The sequence below is a fragment of the Pinus tabuliformis genome, chromosome J (genome assembly GCF_031772625.1).
Source record: "Pinus tabuliformis cultivar Carrire ecotype Pingquan chromosome J, CPIR1, whole genome shotgun sequence".
Lineage (NCBI taxonomy): Eukaryota > Viridiplantae > Streptophyta > Pinopsida > Pinales > Pinaceae > Pinus > Pinus tabuliformis.
The window spans coordinates 1,173,753,499-1,173,760,357 of NC_142295.1; the positions used below are offsets into that span (position 1 = coordinate 1,173,753,499).

At 40.5% G+C, this 6,859-nt stretch overlaps 1 pseudogene; it reads right to left on the bottom strand.

Moving 5' to 3' along the window:
• Positions 1-499: 499 nt before the first annotated feature.
• Positions 500-1,143, bottom strand: LOC149231263 (vacuolar protein sorting-associated protein 26B pseudogene; annotated as a pseudogene).
• Between the last annotated feature and the right edge of the window lie 5,716 nt (positions 1,144-6,859).

Genomic DNA, 6,859 nt, shown 5'->3' on the forward strand with positions numbered 1-6,859 from the left:
AAACTCTAATTCTATCCTCCTCGTAGAATGATTCCTCCTTGTAGCTTTGACACCTGGCTTCCTTTCCGTTTGGCTGAGATGGCTGAAATGAGCAGTTAATGCTTCATGCTGGTTTTGGATACTGAAGGCTTTAATCTGCTCCGTGTTGGCTGAGAATATCCCTTACTTTTCGGTTCTGGTCCCCCATCACTTCGAATATGCAGCAGCATGTACTTCAAGTCTCTTTAATAACCCAAGGTATGGAACGCTGCCATGTTTCTAATGTGTTGTAGGCTGTATTGATGGACAGGTGTCTCTCTTTCAAAATTCCCGTTCATATAATCAAAATAGCTGCTCTGCGTTTAAAATCACCACCTACAGCAGTTTCGTAGCGCGCTACGAAACTGCTGAGTTATGTTTGTTAATGCATATGACAATCTGAAATTTTGTAGGGCTTGATGCACAAAATGCTCTCCTTGTATCCATTCAGGATTACTGGTTGATTCTTGTTCCTGAGTTGCTATTTGCTGATTGTCATGAAATATTCAAACTCAATATGTAGGCAATCCTCAATCCCGACCTCCATCTTGATGTTGTTGTTAACTGTTGGAAGTGGTGTATAATTCCGTACCCAGAAGTCTTGGTACTCGACAATGTTACTGACATAGTTACGACTAATAGTAACCTTCAAAATGTACCTTAGCCTCCCATTTACACCATTGTATGACTCATATGGCATCTCAACTGTGGAGAACTCGAATGGATAGGTCTTACGATCATGAAGCTCAGCAGGTACATCTAGCTCCCGAACAAGGGAAATAAAATCGTAGAAGTTACCCCTGTCGAAATACAACTCTATTTGGCCTAGAAGCTCAATTTTTACACCATTATGCTCAACTTTTTTACCAGCAACAGGTTCTATCGAAACCTCTCCAACAACATTTTCTTGGCTTCGAAAAAGAGGCACCAAGGCAGTTTGCCCATTTTCTTTCTTTACAGTAGCCTGCTTACGAAACAGAAAAGGTGATAGATATTATACAAGGTAGCTTAAACGCTCCAATGAGATAGTTCATATTTGCAACTGGTCAATGCTTTTAAGTGATCTCCAAAACCCAAAATCTGCAATGATTGGTCAATCCACCCGCAGTTTTCACTTCTAAAAACTTGCAAAACTTCCCGAACTCGGCAGACCTCTTAATTCTATCCGACTCATATGAAAATTTCGTTACAGGGTCAGGGGCTTCAATCCACTGGATCAGAAACAGAATGGGATGCAATGAAACATGAAACTTTTTCACCTGGAGCTCTGACCACAGAGAAAAAAAAAAAAATTTGATACAGAGGTACCCATCTTCATCTTTACATATCCACGGATGACATAGAACTCCATGAGCAGTCAGGCGCTCATAATTCCCGCTCAGATAGTTTTGAAGTAAGCATCTTTTTGATAAGATCCTTTGCACTCTCGGAAATTGTGGGCCAGGGTTCTGAATCAAACTCAATATGACCTCGTAGAACAACATCGAAAATTCCCTGTTGTGTTTCTGCCCAAAATGGTGGAACACCGCTGAGTAAGATGTATAGGATGACCCCGGCTGTCCACACCTCTGCCTCTGGACCATAGCGTTTGCATAACACTTCCGGGGTAACATAGTATGGGCTTCCAACCACATCAGTGAACACGTGACCAGGTTTGAAAAAGACAGACAGCCCAAAGTCAATTTCCTTCAATGATGAATGACAGAAAGCACCTCTTTGTTAGTTGCAGTGCTCGTGCCCATCCCTGTCTTACTTACTCATACCACTGGACATCACCATGCCATAAACCTGAACCAAGCCTTTATTTCTGTAGATCACTTGAAAAATGCAACGATTCCTCTAGGCGATTAGAGAATGCCAGGAAGACCAATGCCATAACCTAACAAGACAAATATCTGGATGCCCCTGTGCCTGAAAAGCCAAAATTGACAAGTGAAAGACTCTACTTCTTCACACAGGACTATATTTATACTTGTCATTCTGCCGTATGCTGTTTACAAAAATGCAGTTGTTGGGAAGCAAGCTCAACAATGGCCATTGCAGCAGCACTTGGTATTGTTTTCACTGAAAAACTTTTAAGATTAATTCCCCTCGTAGCCGCAATGTATCTCAAATACAGAGGATTTAATCTGATACGAGGGACACCAGCGCCGGATCCAAGGCAGGGATAGCACAGAAGCCATATCTATCTTCTTTTGTAAACTGGAAGAAGCACTCTTACCAGAATGGTCAACCCTTGTCTTCACTGTTATATTCTCTGCGGAATGCTGCCTGGATCCTACAATATTTTGTTTCACGAGAGTATGGGGCAAACCAGTGTGATTTACCAGACTAGAACTTGCTAGATGGCCACCATGATGAGAATGTTCCCCAAGACAATACGGTGACACATCACCCTGGTTTGACACACGTAGTATTTCATGATGTTGTTCTCTTGCAGACAATTTGACAGCTAGGGTGAGATGTGTTATGAATCAGCACGAATTCCCCATTTCGTAGCGCAATTAGTGCAAAATCGGTGTTTTCCGCTACGAAATCACTTGCGCTGCGAAACTGCTAAAAAGGTTTTATGTGCTTTACCATCAAACAAATGTAAGACATTTGGCATTGAAATTTTGTCAGTGATAACAGATCCAACGATGTCATCCACATGGGGACCTGGGTTTGACTTGGCTATATTAACCTTAGTCCCAAGAGCATCAGGAATTTTTTTTGTAGAATCCCAAACTGAGAGTAAATCAATTCTAACTGCTAGGCTCTAAAAATAGCTTGCTCCTCAAAATAGACTCCGGAGAGAGAGACATCCTTAGAGATTTCAGGTTGTAAAGACTTCAAAAACCACTCAAGATGGTATTTTAGACGAATTTGGGCTTTAATGAGCCTCTTTCTTCGTCTCCATTCCTGAATATGATAAGAAATGTGAGTTGCCCTATCCTAACGAAAATTGGCCAGAAGTTCAGTTCTGGCATCATAACGGATAGGCAAATGGAAATGATTTAGGAAAATATTAGCCAAGTTAGAAAAGATGTAAAACTAACCCCTGGCAACTCTATATACCACTTGGCCGCATTACCAGTTAAGGTGCGTTGAAAAAGTCTCAACCTAATCGAGTCATCGATAAAGGAGTTTGATGAGCACCATAAATGGAATGTGGTTACATGGTCGCCCAAGTCTTCACTGCCCTTCCCCTCAAACTTTGGAATGTCTGAAGGGAGTTTGGTTGGGACCAGAGGCCAGGTCAGATTATATTTGATTAGATCGTTAATTAATTTCTTGAGATCTGGAAAATTCAAAGTTGCCAGAAATGGAAGCCTCGGAGGACCCTGGGGATTCCACCCAAACTGGGCGGGGTTCCCAAAGTTCTGAAAAGATTGGCCTGGATTTTGAAAGGCACCAGACTACTTATAGTAACCAGCAGAACCAGCTGAACCAAAAGGTGAACCTTGTGATCCAGCAAAACTCGGAATTTGACAAACTCCGGCTAAAAAACCTCTATAACCAACGAAGCTCCCTCCTAAAGGATTATAAGGAGTCGATAACCCCTGATAAGGATTCCAAGAAGAAGATAAGGGAGTAATACATCTAAATGAACTAACTGTGGAGTACAACCTATTCCCTTTTTGACCGAAAAATGGATTCCCAGTTCCACTAACCGCAGGGTTAGTCCAACCTTGAAAAGTATTACTGCCTTGTCCTGTAGAAGAAAAAGGCATAGATCCTATCGTCAAGTTGGAATGTGGTATATGACCACTTCCAAAAGGAAAACCCTGGAATGAAGCTAACCCACCCATCATGGATGTGGAGGCACCAAATGGAACTGACGGAATACCTTATGAATGGGTGCCAAACAGGAAGAATCCAGAACTAGATGCATTGGCTTGGGAATTTCCACTCGTAGAAGGAATATAGGTAGACCCAACTAAGGATGTGCTAGCAAAAGACCCAAATAAATATGCAAAGGGGATGCAAATAATTCCTCCCCCTTGTACTGATGTTGGAGTCTGCATGGTTGTAGCACTTGTAGTAGAAGCCATGCTTCCAGTGGTCATCATCGAAGGTCAGTGCGTAATATGACCTGGACTTGACGGTCTATGCATTGGAGTCCAATGTATTGTAATGCGTCTGGATGGTTGGAAGGTAGAGGAGAATTCAGAGCCACTAATGACTCTAGGAGTTCTTATACCTCTATGTTATCTTTCGATTGAAAGAGAACACAAGAAAGAACTGGAGTGTTCCTCTCTAGTTCTGTGGAAGTACCAAGCCTATCCTGGAAACTAATGCCCCCGAGGGGAGGATCAATCCCCGATGCGTCAGCTACCATGGGATGAAACCCACTGGAAGTATTACCTCTGTGCCTTCTAGGAGAAGGCTCTAAACTTGGTTGTGAAATACCACGAAGTCTTCGAGATTGTCTAGGTGATCTGTCAGCCACTTTGAATTTTTTATCAAGATCTAATTAAAGACTCAAGAAAAAATGAAAGCTAGGCCAACTAAGAGCACATATCACACACTAAAAAGTCCTTAAAAGATGTCAGTCAAGCAAACAACTTTCAAGTATTTCTGCTCCAGGTGATGAGGATTGGACACCAAAATACAAGAAAGTGAAGTAAGGGGCCTTCCAAAGATAGTCTCGGATAATGATGGGCCAGTCCTACCAAGGAAGGAAGTAGATGAAATTATGCTGACCTCCTAACAACAGCCTCCGTCGATGCAAGCCCCCAAGCTTCACAAGGGTGCCCTCCAGTAGTACCGTTGAGAGTGATACAACGTCGACCTTAGGTGCCACGAGATTCCCCGCCACAACCACCTATGTAGATCCCTAGGAGAAGAAACTAAGGTTACCAACTCATTTCAGAAGCCAGGCGGAACAGTCTTGAGGTAAGATCTGACAAGTAGGAGAGGGGGTATCTCTCTTCCTTATCTTCAAAAACCCTCGTGCTTAACTCCTAGATCCAGAGCTTTCCTGGTCCTCCTAATGCTATTGGATTTTCACTCACTATTCAGTCTCCTATGTTTGACAGTTTAAATGGCCTTGGAGAGTTTTCTCTCCACACGTCTAATCTAAGGCCCTAAAATATCCTAAAACTTGTTGATGTGTCTAAATTGACAATTATGAAAAAGTTCTAGTGTATTTTAATTAGCGCTTGTTTTTCAATGGGCTGTTCTTTAAGTCAAGGGATAAGTGGAGATGAAACTGATGGTGTTTTGATGCAAAAGAAATTAATAAAACCCAAACTATATGCAAATGCACTCGTTTTGTTCTTCGATGAAAGAAATTTCTACTAGGTTCTGAGGAGCTTCTAAGAAAACAATAAATTCTTTTCTTTTCTTTTCTTTTACTCAAACTTCACACTCACAAAAATTAACAAAAGTATGGATGTCCTAAAAGATGCACAAATTTATCCTAATCCAATGAGTACATGCTGATGCAAAACTTAATACTCTAAATCAAAGAAATGAAAGTAACTTGTTTATCAATTCTAATTAGCCACTTAAGATGTTTAGATAGAATATGAGTTGCTAATGCTCATTTTCATCCAAACACTAAAAGCAAATTTCAAGACAAATAAAAATGCACTTTCACTTGCAAAAAGGAAACTAAATCAAAACAAGGTCAAAGAAAGTAAAAACCAAGTTTTCAAGAAGTTTTCTTCAAAAGCAAAAACAAAAATGACTTTTCAAAAGTGCTCTAAATAAGACTAAAACTTTATGATCGAAGAATAGGCAACAAGACACTTTGCAGGTTAACAACACAAAACGGGTGAAAAATCAACAAAAAGTGTGTTTCAAGATGCTCTTAACAATCAAAAAAGTAGCCAAAAGAGCTTGGTGACAATGACCGCAAGATCAAGAAAGACAATTCTCAAAACTGTCACACAACAACTTTCAAAAAGCAAGAAAATTAAATGGCCACAAAGATGCAGTTTTGACACGCAAACAAAAAGATCACCAAAACAAGGTTTGCCACAAATATTGAGACCAATCCTTCTATCCTGGAAGACCAAAATAGCCAAGATTCCCAGAAAGAAATCTTCTGTGCTTAAAAAAAATGATGATGCTTGCCACAAAACAAAACAAGACCAACACTTTCCAAAACCGAAGAAAATTTGAAATCATGAACTTGCTGTAAAAACAAAGACTGACACAGAAAAGTAACTGTTCAGGAAAGACTTAGATCAGCAAACAGATCTTCAGAAACAAAAATATTTGAAAGATCTTGAAAATTTTAGGGTATACGCAACTGTGTCAATACACAGTTGCATGTATAAGCTATTAAGTTCACAGAAACCTGTGTATACATGGGTTCATATGGTGAAGCTTGCATACATATGTGACTGTAACCTGACCAAGATGCTTATATAAAAGATCACAAGAAAGAACAAAAAAAGGTCTAAAGAAATTGATCAAACTTACAGTTCAAGTTCCTACAAAAAACAGACTACTCAGTCACAGCAAGCAAATAAACAACTGAGACCTGATTGGCTTGAATAAACCTAAGCTAGGAACAACAATACTATTGTCCCCAACAAAGTCGCCAATTCTGTTGAGGGACAAAAGTCCCCTAGGGTCTTGGGTCAATACCCTAGCAGAGTGGGGGTTATCTATAAAGAAAAGCAAGCAATCCACACATCCATGATACTAATATAAACAAATGATCCAGGTGGATATTGGTGGCCACCTGCCAGGTCCACCTGGACCCCCACCATTGTCTTTCTCAGCATTTTCAGTTTCCTTAATTGTAGCACAGTTTACTATTTTTAGCAGTTTTTTCGGGTCCTGAACTTCCGGAGCCGTTTTGAGGCCCTAAATGACGTTTTTTTGGAATTCTGGGGCGATCGAG